The sequence below is a fragment of the Malania oleifera genome, chromosome 6 (genome assembly GCF_029873635.1).
Source record: "Malania oleifera isolate guangnan ecotype guangnan chromosome 6, ASM2987363v1, whole genome shotgun sequence".
Classification (NCBI taxonomy): Eukaryota; Viridiplantae; Streptophyta; class Magnoliopsida; order Santalales; family Ximeniaceae; genus Malania; species Malania oleifera.
The window spans coordinates 73,392,245-73,417,850 of record NC_080422.1 but is presented as its reverse complement, the minus strand read 5'-3'; the positions used below and the strand labels follow the sequence as shown (position 1 = coordinate 73,417,850).

General features: G+C 33.9%; 1 long non-coding RNA gene across 1 annotated transcript; it reads left to right on the top strand.

Moving 5' to 3' along the window:
• Positions 1–4,860: 4,860 nt before the first annotated feature.
• LOC131157853 (uncharacterized) lies at positions 4,861–7,498 on the top strand. The gene is made up of 2 exons (XR_009137331.1): positions 4,861–5,104; positions 6,949–7,498. It is a non-coding gene; the product is annotated as an uncharacterized LOC131157853 (long non-coding RNA).
• The last annotated feature ends 18,108 nt before the right edge of the window (positions 7,499–25,606 follow it).

Sequence of the window (25,606 nt, the reverse complement as noted above, 5' to 3'; positions counted from 1 at the left end):
AAAGTTAGATGAGCAATGGAGAATGAAACTATTAACTTTTTAAGTCTTATCCCCTTTTGATAATGACAAATAACAACATCTCATTTGTGCGTTGAGTGAGTGAACATGATTAAGTTTCAGAAAGTACAAATGGTCGATGTAAAATGGAAACCATAAAGCACTTAATCAAACACATCATTTGCACATTCCATGAAAAACTGAAGAGCAACACTTGAAGACATGTATTTTTCAATTGTAATGTTTGTATGTTTCAATTGTGCATGCATATTTCATTTGATTTGATGTGAAACTCTCATATGACCTTATTTGGACCCTAGGCACTCTATATTTCATGTAAAATCATTTTAACAATTGTGCAAAAATTATTTCAAGTGTAAAAGTCATTTTTGGAATGAAAATTCCAAAACAAGATTTTCAAAATTCCCTTTATGTTTCTGCCGCTGCATTGATGAGCACTTTTCTTGATCAATTAGTTATCATCTTAAAACTTGTTCAACTTAAATGTTGTGGAGTTTTCTCTTAGCTTTCTTATAATATCAAGAACATCCCATTTGGATTTTTCTAGAAAAAGTAATGTCCAAAATACTGAAAGGTGTCCACAGCAGAAAATTCCCTTCATGTTTCTTCTGTCACATTGAGAACCAATGTTCTTTATCAATAAGTTCTAATCTTAAAATATGTTCAACATAAAAGTTGTGGGAGTTTTCCTTACCTTTCCTTTGATACCAACAACGTCCATATTTGAGTTTTATAGAAAAAAGTAATGCTTGAAATACTGAAGGGGTATCCGTAGCAGAAAACCTAGGTTCATTCGACCAACCCTCAGTTCAATCGACCAAAGTTCATCATTTTTTTATCCGGTCGACCGGATCATTGGGTAAGTCAACTGAATCACACTAAATTGGAAAATCGCCTTGGGTTCAGTCAACAGAACCTCTCAGGTTTCACCAATAACGGTAAAAAAATGACCATTTTTTTCAAGATAATAAAATTTTGAAGGTCCAACGGTCACATAAGGTTTTGCTTATATATATCAAGCTGAAACAAGGTTGGCAATCGATCTTAAAATTATTCTTTGATCTATCTTGAATATCTTTTGATCCTTGAACATATTTTATACTCATTTTCACATCATCTTCAAAGTTCTCCTACTCTTGTTTTTAAAATACTTATTTTGAGGTATTCTTGAAAGTTTTGAGCATATTTTACACTCACATTTATTAGATCAAAATTATCTTACTTTTGATCTTTCAAAATTCTATTTTGAAAAAATCATATCAATACTCTATTGAGCTTTATATTTCAAATCATTTGAGTGTATATTAGAAAAGAATTTTCATTGTACTAATTAGCTCTTGAAGGAGCATTTTTGTACACCCAATTTTATTCCATTCATTTCTTTGCAGTTCGGATTTTGAATCGTGCTAAGTGAGGGTATATCACTTGGAGAGGTATCTCCGCCTATAAGGAGGGATTACAGGTTTGAACCGTACCGAGCAAGGGTATATCTCTTGGAGAGGCTTCTCTGCCTATAAGGAGGGATTGTAGCGGCAACTCTACCCTGGTTTAAAGGAGTAAGATAGTGGAAATCCTCAAGTGGTTTACTTGAGGTAAGGATGTAGGCGGGTATAGCCGAGTCATGTAAATTACAGTGTCTTTCTCTCTATCCCTACTCTCTTTAAATTTCCACAAGTGCATGTTTATATTTATATTGTTGTGATTGTTGTACATGCTTTAGATTTGTTGTTGATATTGATTGGGAATCGGCTAAATAGTCTTTAAGTTTTTAAATATCCAATTCACCCCCCCCTTCTCTTAGGATAATACCAATCCTAACAATTGGTATCAAAGCCCGATTACAATAAAGTTAACCATATTTGTATAAAGATCTTATGGCTCATATTGATGTATCCCCGTTTTGTGAGGGTCAATCCTTTACAAAGTCTCCAATGTTTTGTGGTGTAAATTACACCTCTTAGAACAAAAAATGAGCATTTTTATCTAGGCAATGCATTGGAGGGCTTGGAAAGTGATTGTTCAAGGGAACTATGTTCCTATGAAAATTATTAATAATAAAGAATTTTCCAAACTAGAAAATGTGATGAAATTATTAATAATAAAGAATTTCCCAAACTAGAAAATGAGATGAATGAAAATGACATTGGTTTAATGCAAATAAATTTTAGTACTATAAACATATTGTATTGTGCTTTAAATACTAACGAATTTAATAAGATCGTGACTTGTACAAGTGCTAGGAAAATTTGGGAAGAGCTTGATAAGAGATATGGAGAAACCAAGGAAAAGGAGGCTACCAATTGGGATGACTCGAGTTCAAGTGATCAAGAAGAAGAAAATTATTGCTTTATAGCATTAACCAACAAAGGGATACATTCTTCTCCTTCCACTTCATTTAATGATTCTTGTGATAAATCCTGTGATGAATCATGTGATGAATCTTGTGATGAAAGCATGTCATCTTATGAGGAACTTCAAAAGGAATTTATTAGACTCATAAAATTTTAATCAAGATAACCAAATAATACACTTCATTGAAAAATGAGAATAAGATTTTAGTGAAAAATTTAGAATCTCAAACTTTTGTTGAAAAAGAAAAGGACTTAGAAATTAAGAAGTTAGAGAGTAAGGCTGAAAAAAGTAACGAAAGAACTAGAGGACCTAAGATACCAAACCATTATTGAAAATAAGAAGGATTTGGAAATAACAAGCTTAGAGAACAAGGTCAAAGACTATGCTAAGATCATCTATACATTTACAAGAGGTAAAGAAAACTTTGATAAGCTAATAGGCTCACAAAAGATGACCTTAGACAAGGAAAACATAGGATTTAATGGCAAAGAAAATAATACAAAGAAAAATCTTTGTTTAGGATACTTTACAAAAGAATCAAAATTTATGCTAGCACCTCATCAAATGCATATACTCACACTACGTGCTTCTTGTGTAAAATGAAGGGTCACATTAAATTTGATTGTCCATTTAAAAGAAAATGTGTGAAACCCAAACAAATTTGAAGAGTCAAAGAACCACCAGGTTTTAACCCATTGAAACTCAAAGGAGAATGGGTACCCAAACGAACCACAAAATGATTCTTCCTTAGGATTAAGAACTAAGTAGATTTAACCATCCCTAAATGAAAAAGGGGTCATGATGACTAAATGCTTAGGAAGTGGTTTGTGCTTAAAAATTTCAAATCCTAGTATACGTTGTTGCTATACTAAGAATCTTAGAGAATCAAGCCAATATGAAAATTCAAGTGATATATCCAATTTGATTGCTTAATGTATATATCATAATGATTGGTTAAAGTATGAAAATATTGGCTATAGCATGCTAACTTTGAACTGAAAAGGAATGAAATAATATCTGCCTGAATGGGACATTAGTCTCCACATAAATCCATATCATTCCTCCGAAATGTTCAAAGTAAAGGTTAAGGGCGTAACTAGTTACAATAGAAATATTTTTTTTGGAATCTTATATTTTTAAGATGAATAACATAGATCATCTTCTCTTAAAATAAAATCTCAGAAGCATGCTCGAGTAAATCCACTTCAAATGGACAAATGTGTCTTTATTTGTTAAATGATTATTAATGCTTTATTCACACTTAAATGTGATAAAGCTAAGCATATTTTGTCCATTACACAAGTTTGAGCTTTAAGAAATTAATCTTATACTATGTATCATCTAACCCTAAACTCATCTTGGAGCTTTATTTCTTGATCATATTCAAGGGCTTTCAAAACTCATCCCCATGTTACATAATTTAGTTATCAGTGGAAGTTCACAATATCAAACTTTACTAGTGAATCCTTCTCATACATAATCTATCAAATGCTTACTAAAATCCTCTCACGATCAAATTAGAAGTATCTAAAAGGGGATTCAAGACCTTCATCAAATCAAAGCAAATATTTCCCTTGTGCTTAATCAGCAATAAATCTCTTGGTTACTGTTAATATAAAAAGTCCTCTCTTCTATAGGAACTCTTTACCAAACATCGATCATATTTGGTAAAGAATTATACTTTCATTATTTTGTATCCTTGCTCAAAATTGTGAACATATTGAAAGGATACCTTCCATTAGTGGTAAATTAGGAGAAAGGTTTTCTCTCACCAAGAGCATTGTTGAAGAAAAATTCGTATACTCCTAAATGCTCTTTGACAAAATAATTAGGACATATTCACTAGCATGAAAATATTTAGCTTACTTTGAATAATGTCCACTTATGATCACTTCTAAATACTCTTAGTTCATTATTAAATTATTCTTTATATAAGAGTATTTATGCATACTTCCTTTATAAGCTCTCGACTATTAATCAAATCATTCAGAGCTTTATATCCTTAGAATTGTATTGTTGAGCTAGGTTGGTTGTACTAGGGTTCAATCTAGAAAAAGGTAAAAATTTCAAGGAGACCTATGCTCAAGTAGATAAAATGGAAAGTCATTTGAACTTAAGCCTTTCACATATTGTGCTTCATGAGAAAAGAAGTAAAATAGGCTTACTACATTAAAGGGATATTGTTTAATACTTTTTGGTCATTTAAGTCTAAGCATTAATAGCCAAATTAAAGTTATTAAGAATTTGAGAACTCATGGCTAAGAATTTAATGCATAAAGAGGTGAAAAAGGAGCAAAAATCACAAAAAAATTGCAGTTCAGTTGACCGAAGGAGCTGTCTAGTTGACCAAATAAGGTCCAGTCGACTGAACCAGAGGTTCAACTGACCGGATCTTTCTGGAGTACGTTCAATCAACCAAACCCTTTCTTCAGTCAACTGAACTGTTGGGCTACTTATAGTTTTCACCCGAAAAAGCCCTCATTTTCCCCTCTTTCAAATCCTAACCATTCATTTTCTCTCTAGACACCCTAAAACTTCATTTCCCTTCAATTCTTGCCATTTCTTCCTCATTCAAGCCACGAAATCACTCCCTTGATTTGTGTATCCTCCATGGCAAGAGGAGATAAACGTAAATCAACCCAAGAAGAGGGTGAAAGTTTGGGAAGAAGCTTTATCTCCATCAATGCAAGGAAACAATTCAACGAGAAACTTAGGGGTATTGAGCCAATACTTGGTAAGATACTTGATTTAACATTCATTTCCTTGTACTTTCCTAATTTTCTTGAACTATTTAGGGTTTTGAGTTGGTTTAAGTTCCTTACCCACCAACCTAAGAGCATATTTCCCCATTTAGTCCGCTTCTTTTGTGCCAATTTGGACCACAATCAAGATGGATGTTTCACCCAAGTCCTAGACAAACCTTATAGGTTTAATCCCAAAATTTTGACTGAAACCTTTGAATTGGAAAGGGGTTCCTTTTGAATGTCCAGACCCTAGCTCATCCTAGATTATGGAGTAGGATGATGGTGATGATTGGGTTGCATAATTGAGGGGGAGCAGTTTTTTTTTTGTCATTTGATTTTCACTTGATCTTATGGTACTTATTTTAAAACACTTTTTATTTTGGTCATGTTTTATGCCTTTGTGCTAACAACATTGAGAATATTGTCCATGACTTGTTGAATTTTTAAACTTATCTGATGGATGGTTAATTTATTTTTATTATGGCATGATTTGATCATTAGAGATACTAACTTGAATATTATGCTTGTTGTTATCTGTTATATATACAATTGAGCATCTACATGCTTGATGCAGAACATGATATATTTGCTTTACTTGTTATATATACAAATAAGCATCTACATGCTTGATGCAAAAAAAAAAATTTAATATACAATTGAGCATCTGCATGCTTGATGTGGAAATTGTGAACTGCTTGCTAGATAGTTAACTAGGATATTGCATGTTGGTTGAGCTAATAGCATCTGTATACTTGATGCAGAACTTGAGAATTGCATGTTGCTTAGTTGATTAAGATGTTGTATGCCGCTTGAATGAACAAATTAAGAATTGCATGCTATTTAGTTGACACTAGGTTGATGCTTGATGATCAAAGTGCTGTTATGCAAAATTTTGAACACTGATGCACAAATGAATTTCATTGTGTGTGTAAGCTAAAAATTTAAACCATCGCATGCTAGATGGATCATTTGCATGCTGGACAGCTAATGATATGCATATTACAGCTAATTAATGCATGCTGATTGGGTATGGCTTTGATAACTATTGCATGCTGGTTGGACTTTGTTCAGATGAATATCGTTATGATGGAAATTGCATGCTGAATAGTTAAATAGGCTGCTACATGTTGATTGAATTTTATTATGCACAATGTTGAATGATGGATGAATACTTGAACTTTATCCTTGATAGAAAATGCATATATGTGTGCAAAAGAACATACAGGGGAGCAGGAGCTCCATCCTAGGAGAAAAAGCTTTAAATTGAATTTCTTAAGGATTCATATGCACCATATCTATTGTGTTCTTCTAAAAGTCATAACATCATGAATACATATGGTTATCCTTAAAAACTTATGAACACCAAACACATTGGTACTAAGCTTTATGGTCTACTTGTGTTCTATAGGAATAATTATACTGATTGGATGATAAAAATGGCTTAATTAATACTTAGTATAATTGTTTTATAGACTCAAAATGAATTCATTACATCTAAGGTAACCTTAAGATCAAAAGGGGGAGATTTTGAAGCAAACGATTCATTAAAATTCCATTTTTTATGCTCACCCATGCTTACCCAACTTTTGGCTTAAATTTCTATTTAGAGCTTACTGTGGCATGTGCGCTTTAAAGCATAATAACTTGTTTCTTGTTCATAGTAATCTTAGGTGGAAATATGATGCTTATGCACAATTGTTCTAGGCTTCACCATATGATCTAGCATTAAATTTTCTGATGTATTTAGAATCTATATGGTTGCTCATTATGGTTGAAGTATAAAACTGACTTGATATTGTTGGTATATATGTGTGCAATGTCCACCTCCCACGAGTTGATTGGCACACTTACCTGACGTTTGGCTCAGATGAGGTCGAAGTGGTAGACCACAATGGTACTATGAAGATAGAAGACATTCCCCATTGAAGCTCTGGGGGCCTATCCAATGTGAATAGTGGTCACGATAAGTAAGCGAAGGCTACCAGTGTGAACGGCAGCCGCTGTTGGTGAATGACGGCCACTAATGTCAACAATGGCTATGATAGGTGAGCCAACACCACCTACCATGGTAGATAAGCCAACCATGTGCTTCTTCCATGGACCATAGGCTACAAATAAGACCCCCCTAACCAGAGCATTACAAACATCTCGATTTCAAGTTCGTGTCCTCTTTTATTTTTCTATTTGTTGTCCTTTCGCCATTGAAGCTCATTTAGTGAGTGTATGGTAACTCACTTGAAAAATGAGCAGCTCGGAAGCTATCCCAAGTATAAGAGTTACGTCATGTAATATTCAACCCAAATGCTAGATCATCTTCTCAGGGAATGCGTTTTAATCTCAAATTTTACGTTCTTCCAATCGAAAATAAAAAGTTACTGAACTCAGTTCAGATTCGGGGTTTTCAGGATTGGTTGAGATTTTGTTTAACAAATTAAGCGAGCATGCAAATTAAACCCTAATCCTAACATGCACTGAATTAAATAACAAGAACGAAAATCCTACGTTTAATTAGTCAGACATCGAAACACGCATTAAACTTCAGAATAGAAACTAAAGACGGTAACTTTAACATGCAATGATGAAACCCACTCAAACATAAATGCAAACAATAAAAACCGAACCTTTAACAAGAATCAAGAATTCGAATATTAATTTTGTTGACATGATCATTTGATTCATCAAACGTTATGTGTATTGATTCAATAACTATAAGAGTTCTTTTATTGTAAACCCTATAAGCTTTACTATTTGTTGAGTAACCTAAGAAAGTTCCTTCATCATATTTTGCATCGAACTTTCCTAGATCATCTTTAGTATTAAGGATAAAGCATTTGCATCCAAATACATGAAAGTAGGAAATATTAGGTTTTCTTTCTTTCCATAATTCATATGGTGTTTTGTCTAAACTAGATCTTATGGATACTCTATTTATAATGTAACAAGTTGTATTCACAGCTTCTGCCCAAAAGTATTTAGGTAGACTATTTTCGTTTAACATAGTTCTTGCCATTTCTTGTAAGGTTCTATTTTTTCTTTTTACAACTCCATTTTGTTGTGGAGTCCTGGGTGCTGAAAAATTATGGTTTATTCCATATTCATTACAGAATTTTTCAACATTTTTGTTTTTAAACTCCCTACCTTGATCACTTCTAAAGTTTGTTATATTATAGCCCTTTTCATTTTGTAATTTATTACATAAAGTGATTAGCATGTCACAGGCTTCATCTTTGTTTGCTAAAAATAATACCCAAGTGAATCTTGAATAATTATCCACTATTACAAAAGCATATTGTTTTCCTCCTAGGCTTAAGGTTCTAGTTGGACCAAATAAGTCTAGGTGTAGTAGTTCTAGAGGTCTTTTAGTAGATAAATATTTTTTCTTTTTGAAGCTTGTTTTGACTTGCTTTCCCTTTTGGCATGCATCACACATCTTGTCTTTTATGAATTTGGTATTTGGTAATCTTTTTACAAGATTTTTCTTTGATAATTTGGATAATAGGTCCATGCTAGCATGTCCTAATTTTCTATGTCATAGCCAACTTATTTCATTCATTGTTGTCAAACAAGTTACGTTTTGATTTACTAGATTCTCAAGGTTTACACAATAAACATTATTTATCCTATTGGCTATAAACAAGGTTTCATTGTTCTTAGGGTTTTGGATAACACATTTTTCTTTCTTAAAGGTTATTTCGAACCCTTTGTCGCTTAGTTGGCTTATGCTTAAAAGGTTGTGTTTTAATCCTTCTACCAATAACACATTTTCAATGGTAAAAGAAGGTTCTTTACCTATTTTTCCAATGCCAATAATTTTACCTTTGGCATTGTCACCGAAGGTGACGTATCCCCCATCCTTTTGTCATAGTGTGGTAAACTTGGTCTTGTCCCCGGTCATGTGCCTTGAACATCCACTGTCCAAGTACCATTTATTCGTTGACGGTGTAGTCCTAAAGCATACCTACAATGAGGAATTCATTGTGTTAGTCTTTGGAACCCAAATTCTTTTAACTTTCTTTGTGTTGTTTTTAGTTCCATTATTGACTCTCCATTCTCCTTGAATTTTAACATATTTTCTTTTTAATGGGCAGTTGAACATTATATGCCCTTTAGTTTTGCACATATAGCAAGTGGTGTGTTCATGTTTGTTGTTTGAGGAGGTGCTAGCATAGTGCTTGGCTTCCTTGACGAAGTATCCCATGTACAATTTTTAATTCTTTTTATTTGTTTTACCATTATAACCTATCCCTTCTTTATTTCCATGTAGTCTTTGTTGTCCAATCATCTTTTCAAAATTTTCTTTACCTTTGGTAAAGTTATATATAATTTTCTCCTTATCCTCTACTAATTTCTTAAGTTCATTTACTTCTAAATCCTTTTTATTCAAATCATCTTCATTAGTTTTGCCTAACTCTTAAGTTACTTTATTTACTTCCTCTTTTAACATCTTAGTACAAGAGTCTTTTTTCTTTTTCAATGGTTTTGAATGATTCAAGTTGCTTCAATAGTTCTTTATTTTGATCTTTCAAGGTTATATTTCTTTTGGAAATTTTTATGAATCTCTTATGTAAAAAAAACAACTCAACTTGTAATTCCTTATAAGAAGGCATGCTGTCACATGACTCATCACACGTCTCATTATAAGATTCTGTAGAGGAATAGTAGGAGTTTACCTCTTCATTATTAGCCATGAAGCATATGTTTGTCATCTCTTGTCCACTTGATTCATTTTCTATCTCGTTGGAGCTAGAATCATCCCATGTGGCTTTCATCGCTTCTTTCTTCTTTTTCTTGTCTTTCTTGAGCAACAGGCAGTCCGGCTTGATATGACCTGGTTTCTTGCCGTGATAGCATATAGGAGGTTCATTCTTACCTTTATTTTCTTTTCTACTTATCTCTCCTTTTTTAGATTTCATTTTGTTAAATTTTCTAGGAAACATCTTATTTTTTTCTATAGAACTTCCCTAGTCTCTTAGTGATGAATGCTAATTCATCTTGATCTATGTCACTTGATTCACTTTCTTCTTCACTCGAGCTGTTACTAGAGGCTTTTAATGCTATGGATCTTTTATGTTTGGGTTCAGGATTCCTTTCCTTTAGAGCTATCTCATAAGTGAGTAGTGAACCAATGAGTTCATCTAGAGAGGTGTTCTTAAGGTTTCTACCTTCTGTAATGGCTATAGCTTTTGGTTCCCATATGGAGGGAAGGCCTTTTAGAATTTTTCTAATCTTTTCGTAGGTAGTATAGGTTTTTCCTAAGGCACTTAAGGAATTTATTATGTGGGTAAATATGGTGTACATGCTTGATATTGTTTCATCTGAATTCATCTTAAATACTTCATATTCGCTTGTCAACATATCTATCCTATTGTCTCTAACATCTATAGTTCCTTCATATGTCACTTCTAATTTGTCCCATATTTCTTTATCCATCTTGCATGCCATGACCCTATTAAATTCGTTAGCATCTAAGGCACAGTATAAAGCATTTGTAGCGCTTGAATTGATTTGAAGTATTTTATAATTTGAATCGGTAATATCCTTTTTCTCTTTTGGAATCTGTTTTCCATCTACTATTTTAGTGGGAATAAGATTTCCATCCATAACTACTTCCCATGCTTTCCAATCCATGTGTTGGAGATAGATTTGCATTCTCTTTTTCCAAAACATGTAATTATGTCCATAAAAAATTGGTGGACAGGTTAAGGATTGGCCTTCACTGAAGGGTGCTACTCCTATATTTGTCATTTGATCTTTTTATAGTTTACTGTTAGGAATTACTATAACTAGGCTCTGAAACCAATTGAAATTGGAATAGCTTCCCAAGAGGGGGGAGGGTGAATTGGGTTTTAAAAATTTTATTCCCTTTAGTCTTAGTTCTTTTGAGTTGTAACAATAATCAAAACTTAAACACAATCACAATCAGCACAATAAGATCAATCATTCAATCTTTGTAACAATAGCCCTGTATAAATGTGAAAATTTGCTGAACTTGTTAAAAGCCATGTATCACAATTATTCTTGTTCCTAATGTTCACTTTTTAAATAAACTTTCAGATTAATAAGCTAAGGATGATCAACCAATGTAGTCCTTTTCAGTTTCCGCAATCAATGCTGATCAATCCAAAACAAATTACCTTCTAGTCTATTTAACAACCAAACATTCATAATTGAATTTTAAAGCAACCACACAGATTATATATTTTTTTTTTTGGTGAAAAATAAAAAGTAGGGTAAAGAAAGAAGAACATAGGGTTTTTTACGAGATTCGGCTTCAACACACCCTACGTCCTCACCCTTGGCAAAACTACCAAAGGATTCACTATCACCATTCCTTTATTAGGTGAAATAATACCATTTACAAACACTCCTTGGGTAAGGCTAGAGCCCACCTTCTCCAAACAATATCCTCTTGTTTGGTTCAACGATTCAGCACTCAAACCGTCAATTAACCTGTTACAAAGATATAAAAACAAGGCGTACAAGAACTTGCTCCTCAAAAAGCTGATTAGTACAAATTGAAACACTATGTACTTCAGTAAATTCAGAACATGAGTTTTAGAATGAAGCTCTTAGAAACTTATCACCATGGGTATCCTTCAATTGATGAAAGAATCAACAACTTGATGCACAAACTCAATGAGAAACTCAGCAAAGCTTTCGGAGAATTTCGTGAGTGATGAGAACAATAGCACACTTTCAGAATTTCAGTAGACTTTGAGAGAGAATGAGAGCTGAATTGCTTTCTTGGTCTAAAACAATGATCTTTGAGGGTATTTATAGAGGTAGAAAACCTCTTTGCTTGTTCCACAAGAATACTTAGAGTTGTTTCCAAGTTTTAAAATTATTTAAGTTTCAAATAATTTGAATTTCAAAAAATATATCCGATGGAATTTTTAAAACTGCCGCGAGCTAGATGACTGCGAAGTCCTGGCAGTCGTCTATCCATATATAATAACTATAAAAATCATATGCAGAGAGGTGGCAGTCGTCTATCCCTTGATTGGCAGTAGTCTGTCATGAGAATAATATAGTTTTAATTACAGTTTGGTAGGGTGGCAGTCGTCTGTCCTAAGCTTGGCAGTCATCTATCACTAGAACAACTTGTTTTTAAAAATAAACTCAGAAGGGTGGCAGATGTCTAGCTAAACACCTATAGACGTCTCACTTGGCACTAGCAATCGTCTATCAAAACCTTGATAGTCGTCTGTCAAGCTTCTGTCTTCAATTAAACTACTCTAAATTTTCCAGTTGTCTATCCATAGACAGACAGTCGTCTGTCAACTGAAATTTTTTCATTTCAAACATATTTTTAAGTTCTCTCTTCTTTGCTCAAATAATCTTGGAATATGAACTTGTTTATCTTTGAGAAATTTATTCCAAGTTTTATATTAAGGTCTCTAAGTCTCTTTACCTAATGAGCTTCAAAATGAAAAATTCATATTTGAATAAACTTAGAAGTACTTACAAAGACTTTGACCTAAGCTATTTTGACATTTTCTTTGCTTCGAGTCCTTTCAATGTTGCTCTTCAATCTCTTAGACTTCTTATTGAGCTTTCATTTATAGATCTTTGATATTCTTATGAAACTCTCCTTGTTCCTTGATCTTGTAAGCTTTCATGTCAGGGTATATGTATTTTGAGCAAATCATCTTTGCATGTAATCATATCACTTGAAAATATATTAAATAACTTTTACTTTGTTATCATCAAAACCAAGAGTTTGTAAGCCTAACTAGGCCAACATGTATTAGGGGTAACTTCTAGCAAAAATATGAACCTAAAATTAAATTGGAAAAGGTTTCAGTCGACCAAACCCAATTGTGTATATTCATATCAATCGACCGAACCTCTCAGGGGTCAACAGTTTGACTAGGGTTCAGCCAACCGAATAGCTTTTGAACATACCTTCCTCAGTCAACCAAACTGACTCGTGTCTGACACCCAACCGTTCAGCCAACCAAATCTTTAATTCACTTTTGATTGGGTCGACCGAACTATATGTTCAACAGATCAAACTTAAATATAGTCGACCGAACCTCGAAGGGTTTGGAAATCCCCCTTAATTCAGTTGATTATATATATAGTTAAAAAGTGCCTCAGTCGACCGAACTTGGCAATTGGGTCGAGCAAACTTAAAATATAGTCGACCAAACCTCTCGGGTTGCCAAATTTGTTACCGTAGTAAATCAGGGTTAATTTGCATTAAACATTATTAACCAATTTTAAAAATACCCTCGATTTCCCCAACGATTATATTTTTGCCCAACTCTATATATGCCCCCTCATTTTTCATAATTAGTGGGTGATTAACATATAGATTAGCAAATTTTCTCTAAAGATTTTATTGAGTTTAATCTTTTATACTCCTACCCTTTTCACAAGTATATTGCCAAAAACTCTTTCTTATACTCATTTGATTATATATCTTTAGAAAGAGCATATTTTCCTCACCTTCTTCATTTGCATATTGATTGCATTTCGAAGCTAGGTTAAGTGTTATTCTGTTGTGAGAATATTTTGTACTACTCAAAAGTTTAACTATCTCCCATACTTGCATTTGTTGTGTATTGATTTTTTGGAGAGTAGCTTAAAGTTTTTCCCATTGTATTTTATTTATAAATATTGGATTGGGAAAAACTCTTCATTGGCATAAGAACTTGCATCCTTATTGCAAGTTTCATAAGCTTGCTTTGTGTTTTGATAAAATCATTTTTTAGCAAGCTTAAACCCTAATATCCATTGTGTGTGATACTTGAAAAATATTTTTGAGATATTTGATTAGGGTTTAGGAGATGCTTTGAATATTAATATTGCAAATACATTATCTTGAAATCAAAGGTCTCACTCTCACATACACATATTAACACACATATTATTGAGAGTTAACATATTGGTTAAAGAAGTCCCACTTGAGCATTAATTCCTTATCATCTGTGAGTGCATTGGTTGTACTCTACATAGTGGTACATATCTGCTTGTGTAGAAGCTTTTGCATTGTACGCAAAAATTCTTCTCATCTGTTGTATTCCAAGTGAGGCCTGAGGGGGTGTTGATCTAGCCCGTAAGGATCCGGTTGTAAAGGTTGAGGTCAACCCTGGTAATTTGACCTAGTGTTGTAAACGGTGCCACTCCACACGTTAAGTGAGCATTAGTGGTAATCCTCGGGCTTTTGAGCCAAGGTGAGGACGTAGGCACACTTGGCCGAACCCCGATAACATATCCCATGTCATTATCTTTCCCTACACTATTTAATCTTCCATATTTATTTGTTTATATTTCATTTTTTTGTGAATGCTTTGGAAATACTGAGATTGCCTTAATTATTTAAATATTTGCTCAGTTATTTACCAGCATGATTGGGATTGCATAGATAGACCCTAGGTTGTTTAAAAATGTTTGTGAAATCTGAATTGACTTAGTAGAAAATTTTTAAGCACTTGATTCACCCCCCCCCCCTTGGGAATACACCAATTCCAACACAAAGTCAATCTGAATTGCCTAAGGAGTGGAAGTTCATAAGGAATCACCCCAAAGATCAAATTATTAGTGACCTTCATGAGGAGTATCCACCAGATCATCATTAAAAAACATGTGAAATCATTGTGTGTTCCTATCTCAAGAGGAACCCAAGAATATAAATGAGGCAATTAATGATGAATCATGGATAGCAGCCATGTAAGAAGAGTTGAATCAATTTGAAAGGAATAAGGTTTGGGAGTTAGTCCCTACACCTGCTAATCACTCTATAATTGGCACTAAATGGGTATTCAAAAATAAGAAGGATGAGAACGGAATTGTTGTCCATAACAAGGCTAGACTGGTAGCTCAATGCTACAATCAAGAAGAAGGAATTGATTATGAGGAGACCTTTGCTCTAATAGCTAGAATGGAAGTGATAATAATGTTACTAGTCTATGCATCCCACAAAAACTTCAAACTTTATCAAATGGATGTGAAGAGTGCATTTCTAAATGGATTCATTAAAGAAGAAGTGTATGTTGCACAACACCCAGGGTTTGAAGACTTTCATTTTCTTGATCATGTATTCAGACTAACGAAAGCCTTATATGGATTGAAACAAGCTCCTAGAGCTTGGCACGAACGATTAAGTGGTTTCTTGTTGGATAATGGATTTTTTAGAGGAAAAATGGATAACACCCTGTTCATAAAGTCAAAAGATAATGATATGCTTATCATATAAATTTATGTTGATGACATTATCTTTGGTGCTACTAATGAGGATTTATCTAAAGACTTCACTAAATACATGCAAGAAGAATTTGAGATGAGCATGATGGGCGAGTTGACATATTTCCTTAGTCTTCAGATCCAGCAAGCTAAGAATGACACGTTTATAAATCAATCAAAGTATATAAGAGACTTGCTTAAGAAATTCAATATAGAAGGTGGAAAGCCATTGGGAACTCCAATGAGCACTTATATTAGTCTTGATAGAGATGAGCAAGGAAAGCAGGTAGATGTGAAATACTACCAAGGCATGATAGGTAGCCTACTCTATTTGACTTCCAGTAGACTTGACATCATGTTCAGCATCTACATGTGCACTCATTTACAAGTGGCTCCTAAAGAATCTCACCAAATAGCTGTCAAGAGGATATTAAGATATCTAATAGGCACTATTGACTTAGGTCTTTGGTATCCTAAAGATACAACCTTTGAAATGATTAGCTATTCGGATGTAGATTATGCCGGATGTAAAATAGACAGAAAGAGTACTAGTGGTACTTGCCACTTTTTAGCACGATCCCTAGTATCTTGGTTCTCTAAGAAATAGAATTTTGTGGCATTATCCACTGTTGAGGTTGAATATGTTGCAGCTGGTAGTTGTTGTGCACAAACTCTATACATGAAACAACAACTCAAAGATTTCAATTTGGAATATTCGGCTAAACCAATCAAATGTGATAACATGAGTGCCATGAATATTTCCAGAAATCCCATCTCTCACTCTAGGACCAAGCATATTGATATCCGACATCATTTCCTTAGAGATCATGTGCAAAAGTAAGAAATAAGTCTTGAATTCGTAAATAAAAATGAACAATGGGCTAACATTTTTACTAAACCTCTTTCAGAGGATATGTTCATCTCAATACGATGAGAATTAGACTTATTACATAGTAGAGAGGTGATTTAAGACTTCTAACTTAGCTTATTAACTAAACAAAAATATTGTTTGCGTTGGAAGTTAAAATAGTTAAGGGTTAAAGTAAATAAGGATTCCACAAATAAACTTTTAAATAACCCAGTTCACCTCCCCCTCCCCACCTCTAAGGAATACATCCTAATTTCAGTTATAGTTATGCTATAATGCATCAAAAGGAATTGAAGTTTAAATCATGTCTACTTTCCTATGCTCCCTAAATTTTGGGTTTATAAAATGAAGTCTCAAATGTCAACAAAGCATAAATATCTATACAAGATTCCAAATATAATGCAAACTTAAAGAGAAAATGTAGGAGGTACTAAGAGTTCATCTCTAAGTTGCAGCTATGCAAAGATTGAATACATCAGTGGTACGATTTATGATGAGTGGAGTGCCAAAAGAGATGAAAATTTTGTAGTACTGCCACTTGTTTAAGAGGATATGTGTTCAAGCAAGTAATTGGTGTTATCAAAATAGAGAAGCATTACTAGCCTTAAATAGGTGGAAAATAGCTAGAATGCGTTCTTTATAAGTAAAATGTGGACTAATTATTACTTAGAGCATGAATTATTCACAATCTTTCTTATCTGCATAGAAGGGATTGTATTGATTTAGAATTATAAGTAGAAATCATCTTAAATATCATTGTATTCTTGGAGAAAAAGTTTTAATATTTTTTAAAAATTCTAGGAAGGTTTAAAACAGTCTTAGTTGATTGCATTTGGAGTTTGGGGGACTTTCGTCTGTGATTTTTTCTTAGTAACCACCTTTAGTTTTGGTCTCATCTAGATCTTCATAGAAAAATCCTTTATTCTTATAGAAAAGTCCCTTCACTCTTCTTATTCTCTTATAAATTTTCTTTTCTTTTAACCCCTCCCATTTTACAAAATTTGTCAGAGTATATACCACAACATAAGTTGGATCTATCACCTGTGTGATATCCCACAACATAGGCTTGGAAATCTTACGGGTATTAGGTAGTGCAATATTTTTTCTTGTTGCTAAATGCTAGATTCTCTAGATAACATTAAACTTATTTTATTTTTACAAATTGTATATGGCTTGAGTAGGATTCTATAATGAGCATACTGCAAATGAATGAATTTTTTGCAAGTATACATAGTATAATAGATAAAAGGTAGATGGAACTAATTGAAAGCCCCCGATGTATGTCAACCAAATGAATATGTTTCTTGATTTTGTATTTTCTTGTGTTGCAAAGGGAGATAAGATCATATCTCCTTGTTATAAGTGTGTTACTTCAATTTTCAAAATGCAATTTTTTGTGTTTATGCAACTACTTTATAATAGGATAATAAGGAATTATAGATGGTGGTCATACCATGGTGGAGAAAGAAATTTTGAACATAGTGGCGAGAGCACTAAGGATGATGAAGAAAAATTTGAGGAAGATGAATTAGGATATGATGATATGCGTGGACTCATGAACGACTTGTATAGATGTCGAGTAAGAGAGGCATTAAGTCATGTAATGATGAGGGACCAAATGAATCAACAAAGAGATATTTAAGTTTCTAGTGGATTATGAGCAAGAATTGTTCCCAAGATGTCCAAGTGTTGAAGAAAGCAATCCCTTCTAGCGATAAACCCCCTTATAGTTTTTATAAATCTAGAAGGTATATACAAGAGTTGGGAATGGAAGGACATAAAAAAATAGATCACTACAAAAAATTGGCTTTTAGTGACGAAATTATTAGTGATGGATTCAATTTCGTCACTAAAGTGGGGTATTAGTAACGAATTTTAGAACCATTACTATTACGGAACTATTAGTGACGAAATTGAATCCGTCACTACTAATTTCGTCACTAAAAGTCGAAAAAAAATCGCGGGAAATAGTTTTTCGTGCAGAAATTATCTCGAGAAAATATTTGCTACGATTTGTACAGTATTAGTGACGAATAAGGTCCGTCACTAAAAAATTCTTGTTAGTGACGAATAAGTAACCGTCACTACTATTATTTTAGAAATAAATATTTTTTTTTGTTCAAAGTATTAGTAGCAAATAAACAGGTTCGTCACTATTAGCCTGTTATTAGTGACAGATTTGGGAACCGTCACTAATACTTCACGTATTGAAAAATAAATAAAAAAATTTTATTTCAGAGTATTAGTGATGACTTAAAATATTCGTCACTATTGCTCAGTATTTGTGACGGATTTGAGAACCATTACAAATACCTGAGAGTATTAGTGACAAAGTTTTTTATTCATCACTATTGCAGCAGTATTAGTAACGGATTTTGGAACTGTCACTAATGCTTCCCGTATTCTAAAATAATTTCGATTTTTTTATTTCAGAGTATTAGTAACGAATTTTGATTTCCATCACTATTTCCCTTGTATTAGTGACGGATTTGAGAACCGTCACTAATATTTCACGTATTTAAAAAAAAAAAAAGAATTTTGGTTGCAGAGTATTAGTGACGAATTTATTATTTTGTCACTATTGCCCTTCTAGTAGTGATGGTTGTTGATTCGTCACTACTAGTTTTTTTATTAACATTGCCCTAGTCTTCCTTCCCTTCCCTCATTTCCCTTTCCTTTCCCACTCGGCTGCCTCTACGCTCTCCTGAGACCGCTCCTTTCACTCTTCTTTCTTTCCCCTCCTTTCCCTGCTCCCTTCTTTCCCCTCCTTTCCTTCCTCCTCCAGCTACCTTCAGCAAGTACCGCAGCCGCCGCCGCTGCTACCCACCACTCGCCATCTCTTCATCGCCGCCACTGAGGCTCCGGGTCTATCCCCGTCACCTTCGCCCCACTTAACAACCGCCGAAAGCCCGCCGCCACTACCCGCCACTCGCCATCTCTTCGTCGCCCCCGTTGAGGCTCCGGGTCTGTCCCAGTCGCCTTCGCCCCACTGAACAACCGTCGGAAGCCTTCCAGCCTTCAAGCAGGTATGTTTTATTTGAAGAATTTGATGTCATTTTTGTATATGCTTAAATTTCAGTTTGGGCTAAAGCACATTGAAAAAATTGTCAAGTTTTGTATTTTATGCTATTCTTTTATACTAAATATTGGGTAAGAATATATGTGATTATTTTATGTATATTTGGAGTATGAAATTGAGACCCTAGATTTAGATTTGTGTGAATTTGAATAAAATATAATAGAAAAATTATAATAATTTTCTTAAAAATTTATATAAATTTTAAATCAATAGCCTAAAATCTATACTCCTAAACACTATTGTTTGATACACAAGAAGAAGAAATAAGAGAATTGATTGATTTGTATTGATTTTTTCTCCTTTTATATTTCATGCTTGCTGGAGAAGCATCACTAGTGATGTTCATTAAATTTTATTATTACCATTTCAGCACGTCAGTCCCATTACTAATTTAATTTAATTGTGTATTGAATAGTTCACATGAATGGAGATGGTGGCACTAACATTAATCTTGCTTCATTGCAACACAAAACTAATTCTCATTAAAAATGAAATGAAATCAAAATCTGAATACAAAAATTTCAAACTCAAAATATTTCACTCATAAATTTAGAATATATATACTTTTTTAAAAAACTAAACATGAAAATCTGAATTCTTAATATTTTCCTTCCCTTTTCTCACTACTTTCTCAATTTATATGTATAAATAATAAATACATAATGGTCCAACAGTCAATATCATCCACTTTCATTTTCTGCATTATCACTATAAAATGTTAAAATTTCGACCGACATAGTTTTGGGTGAATGAAAGATATGGAGGCATGATGATCGTGTTATAGTGTTAGAAAAAAATAAGGACAACAATAGAAAAAAAAAATTTGTTCGTGAAAAAATAAGCTTTTAGCTTTTCAATTTTTAATTTTTTAACTTCTAAAAAACTAAAAGTTGATTTTTATAAACTAAAAAAACTATAACCAAATTAGACCTACCTTTATCTTTTAAAAAGGACAAGACAAAAAGGGGCATCAAACTCACCCTAACAGCTTAAATGAAGCGCTCACATGAACAAGTAACTAATAATTTTACTTGGTTTAGTAAATGAGTTTTAAAATTAAATTTATGTTGAACTTTTTCAATAAGTAGGTGTGAATATGAAGAAGTAATTTTTTTCTTGAGTATGACCCTCTGAAAAAAATTTTGTTTTGAACTTAAATCGTAGGATTTCCTCTTTACTGGTTAATGCCTCCGTGAAGGGAGCCTCGGGCAGCTCAAAGCGGCAGAGGGTTCAGGACTAGCAAGGGGAGAGTCTTCTTCCAAGGTTTGAGCTATACTAAGTAGCACGAAAGGATTTTGGATGAGACGGGAGCACCAAGGGTGACTCTTAAGGATGTGCAGTTGCCCCCAACACGTTCTGCTGTGCCACCCAGTAGAGAGTAGTCCTCGACTGTTACCCCAGGGCTTACAAAGGACATGCCCGCTCATCTGGTGTTGTTTCGTACGATTAGGCCGACCATGCCGTATGATTACAATAATCCACCTCCGGTGGACATTCCTGACCATTTGCTGCCTTAGGACCTTAGGCTACGCCCATACAAGGAACCACCACCCCTCCCCTTTTACCCCTAAAATGCGTCGTCTTCTGGAGGAAATGGCATGGGACCGAGATGCCGCTAGAGCAGTAGCCTCATCTTGTTGCTTGTGCAGTTCCGATTCTGATTCAAACTCTGATTAGGATAGACTAGATGCTTAGGATATTTTTATGCGCTCTCTTTTTTGCTTATATACTGTGCTCATGCACCCTTGTGCTTTTATTTTATTTCTTTTTTCTGTTTTTTTTATTACATTATGTTTTACAATGCTTTTGAATGGCTGTACGCGTGTTTCGATGTGTCTATCTACATTGTATTGCCTCTAAAATTAATGAAAATACATGGAGCATTTGATTTCTACCTGTATTTTGGGAGATACTAGAATTGTATTGCTTCTACTGTTAGGACTTGATTTATCTTTTTTACAATTTCATAAATGCATACACATTGAGGTTAGATGCTCAAATCCTAGTTTGAAAAATTAGCTTCTCTATAGAACCATGTCCTTTGAAAACATAGGCAATCATCTCTTCTGACAAAAAAAAAATCACATTCTTCTTCATCTTCACTTGTCATCCCTTAAATTATATTGATAATTATTGATAGTTAGTTATTGATTATTATCTTACGAATCTCAGCATCTTAAATTGCTCATTTTTTCTTAAATTGGAGTTACTTTTTCTTATTTCTAGAATCTAGCTATTTTTATTTCTACCTTTTATTGCATCTCCATTCACCACTTGGTCATCCCATATCCAAGAGTTGCATGCATGAAATTTGTCTATGTGCATGTACACATGTTCGAAATCTAATGAAACTTCAGGCATCCATCTGCCCCATTTAGTGATTTGGATTTTATGGGTTTGTCTACTAAGGATGGTTAGATAAATTTTATTGGACTTCTATGGACACTTCTGAATTTCCTAACCTATGATTTATACCATTAGAGATGTTATTTGGACTTTAGAGGTTTATTTTTTATAAGTGTGAACATTATTGGATTTGTTTAAATTAGGAATGTGTATATTTCCCCATTGTATATCTGTTTAGGCTTATAATTGAAAATAAAAAAGACTTGGCTAAGAACAACAATCGTAAGTGTACAGTGAAAGGTCAAGAACTAAATGGAATATGAAGTAAAATGCCAAATTAATTACTGCCATTTTATGAATTCATTGAAGCTTAAACCCGTCCAAGAACGGTTACTATACATTCATACCTAATTGTACATGTGAGACAAATCAATTGTTATATTTCAATTGATTATTAGTCATACTATGTTAACTAATAATCAACTTGAACATGTTAATTATTTGCTTCACTTACGATTAGTGATGTTTGTATTTCAACCATTCTTGGATTGTCCAATGTGGACAGTTCAGGAAGTTGTATTTACATTGTTGTCATCGTTCATACTTTGTCAATTGTCATTATATATTTCAAGCTCGTCTCTACTTGTGTTCTCTGGGTGCATAGTGGGGTGTCATAACAATTTGTTAGTGATGGAAAACTAGCAACATGTTCACTTCCCCTATCTCGTGTACTTGGAGAAACATGGGCAGATGCTGCCAAAATTTATAACGACTTCGACGAAGGAATTTGAGCGATTGATCGCGATGTAAATGCAACATTCCTGAATGGGATAGGAACCGTACCCTTTAGAGTATGATGGTTGATTATAGGATTCATGATGCATGCGTTATAAACATTATGAGAATGTAATGAACACCATTTACTTGAACATGTTACAGGGTAATTAATGAACATGGATAAGAATTGGATAAACGCTCGGGGTAGGTTTTTGCCATAATATGTGAAAGGGGTACATGATTTCATAGAGTTCATGCGTCCTCATGCAAACAAAGCTAATAAAATAAGGTCTCCTTGCAAGAAATGTCAGAACATAACATTCAAACACATTGACTTGGTCCATTCACATTTATTAGACTTTGGAATGGAGAAAAGGTACATAACATTGGTGTTCGACGGTGAAGATTACGTAGTTCAGAGCGATGATGATAACGATGAAGATGAGGGGGCAAATATAGTGGGTGGTGATACCTGTTCGGAAGGGGTAATTGAAATGTTAGGTGACTTGCAAAGGGGGATTGCAATGGACACGGGAGATGTGCCTGTGTCACGTATTGGTGATGAATCTACTTCAGCAAGTACCGTACCTTGCGATTCTAGTATGTTGAATCGACTCGGTAAACCATTTGCTAATCTCATAAGGGATGCACGAGTGCCCTTATATCCAAACTGTAAAAAGTTCTCAAAATTAGAGTTTCTGATCATAAAGTTGTTTCATGCAAGGACAATGCATGGGTTATCTCAGAGCGCAGTCAACATGCATTTAAGCCTCATTAAGGCAGCACTGCTTGATGGTGAAACACTTCCCAAGTCTTTTTATGAGGCGAATACATATATGCATGAATTGGGTCTCGGTTACACTCTAATACATGCGTGTAGGTATGACTGTGCACTCTTTTATGGTGAACATGAAAATACGAACGAGTGCCCAGAATGTGGTGAACTGAGGTATATAACTAATCAGAAGAAGGGTAAAAAGATCCCTAAAAATGTTTTGTGATATTGTCCATTAATTCCACAGCTGCAACGATTGTATATGTGCAAAAAGACTGCTACAGATATGAGATCGCATCAAGAGAAACGTCTTCAAGATGGAAACACCTTAGCCATCCAACGGACTCCGAAGCTTGGGCTGATTTTCATAAAATGCATCCGTGGTTTGCTAGTGATCCTCGCAACATCAGAATTTGCCTTGCTTTAGATGGGTTCAATCCTTTCGGTAACATAAACAACCCTTATAGCATGTGGGCAGTTATGATGATGTCGTACAATATGCCGCCATGGCAATGTATGAAAGATGTAATAACCCCAAAAACGACAATACAAGATTAGTGGGGTGATTCCCAAAAAATATATATATATTATTAATTAATTAATCAGATTTAAAAAGGAAAAAAAATAAGAAAAAAAATAATTAAATTTTATTTTTATTTTTATTAATAAATATATTATTATTATTATTATTATTATTATTATTATTATTATTATAACACTCATGAAGCTAGAAGCTTCAGGAGATTTGAATATTTTTATTTATTTTATTTTATTTTGTTTGTTTCTTCTTCTTCTTCTTCTTCTTCTTCTTCTTCTTTTTCTTTTTCCTGCGCGCAGAGATTCTCTCTCTCTCCTCTCATTCTCTCTCCCTCTCTCCTCGATTTTGTGACAGATTTTCGTCCGATCAAAAATTGGAAGATCCATTCTCTGCTACCGTCATTTCTATCGGAGTCGGTGGTAGGAGAGGCATAAACGTATCTCCTGGGGTAAGCAAATTTCTCCTTTTTTCTTTAATTTCTTGCAAATTATAAGCTCAATTGATGAACGGACACCACCACGAGAATTTAGGAATGATTCTCTACAAGTCTAGTGGGATGAAATTCTCGTGGGATCGTCGTAGGCAAAACCCCAAATTTGGGGCACGGGAGTTATTAAGGGGCTTATTTTTAATTAATTAGAATTAATTTAGAAATCCTAAATTGTTGAGCATCTAGGGTTAAAGTAGGATTTCTAAAATTTAGGGTCCGGGTGAGCGCCTGGGTGTAATTTTGGGACTTGCAAGCAAAATTCAGAAAATTAAGTGGGGCTGTTAAATGTTAGTTTAAATATTAATTTGAGGTATATGGAGCCTAGAGAAGGTTAGATGGGTATTATTTTGGAGAAATAGATTAATTAATCTGGAAAAAATGCAAATTTCAAGAGTTGAATTTTGGGCGCCAAGGGTATAGAATCTGGGTGTTAACGAGTCTCTCAGTAAGCCAGGTAAGGGGAATAAATTATAGTAGTATTTTTAGAATTACTGTTTAAATTAATATGTGAAAATGTGCTTATGGTATTTTTTCTGGAAATTATTACGATATAAATATCAGATAAATTGCGTGGCATTTGAGTGATTGATTTTAAATTGTGATATTTTGGAGTGTGAAAATAATATATTATGAATATTAGATGAAAATTGTGTGGCACATGACATGTGTTAAAAAATGTGATATATATTGATGGATATTTTCTGAGAAAATATTGAAATGAGAATGATTGATATGATTAGTGGAAAATAATGAAATGTGGCATTTGTTTGTGAGTGGAAATTTTTTGCATGAGAAATGTATTTGTACAAATTATTGATATGAGTATTTTGGGAAAATGTGAAAAATGCGTGAAATATGATATATGTTATTACGAGATGATGAAATGTGCATAGAAAATGATGAGAATATTTATATTGAAGTGAATTGTGATATACTGGAATATGATTGATGAAATGTCAATACTGCATAATGATTGCGGGTATGTGGTAGTAAACCCTGTTGGATGGTTATGATATTGAGCACGGTACCATTGCTAGTGGTGTCAGTGCAACCACATGGACTCTTGGAGCGTGTGGCGTGACAGTCAACTGTGCCATTTTGTAGAGTTGTTGGACCCCCTGAGTCCGAATCAAGGTTATAGGCCGGTCAATCATACTACAGACGCAATATGTGATATGATACTTTGATCTAACCGGGTCGGCCAACCGTAGTTAGGTCCAGCCTTCGGGCCGCACAACCTTGACCATAGGGGGAAATATGGTGTGGATAGAAAGATCCTTAAAGTGGCCATGAGTTACAGACGCGATGTTGGTATTTAATACCGATGATACTTATGAGCCGGAAAGTAAAATGGAAACGAAAAGTGAAAGAATGATAAAATTGTCTAAAATGAGAAATGAAAGAAAGAATGGAAATTAAGAAATAAAGAAT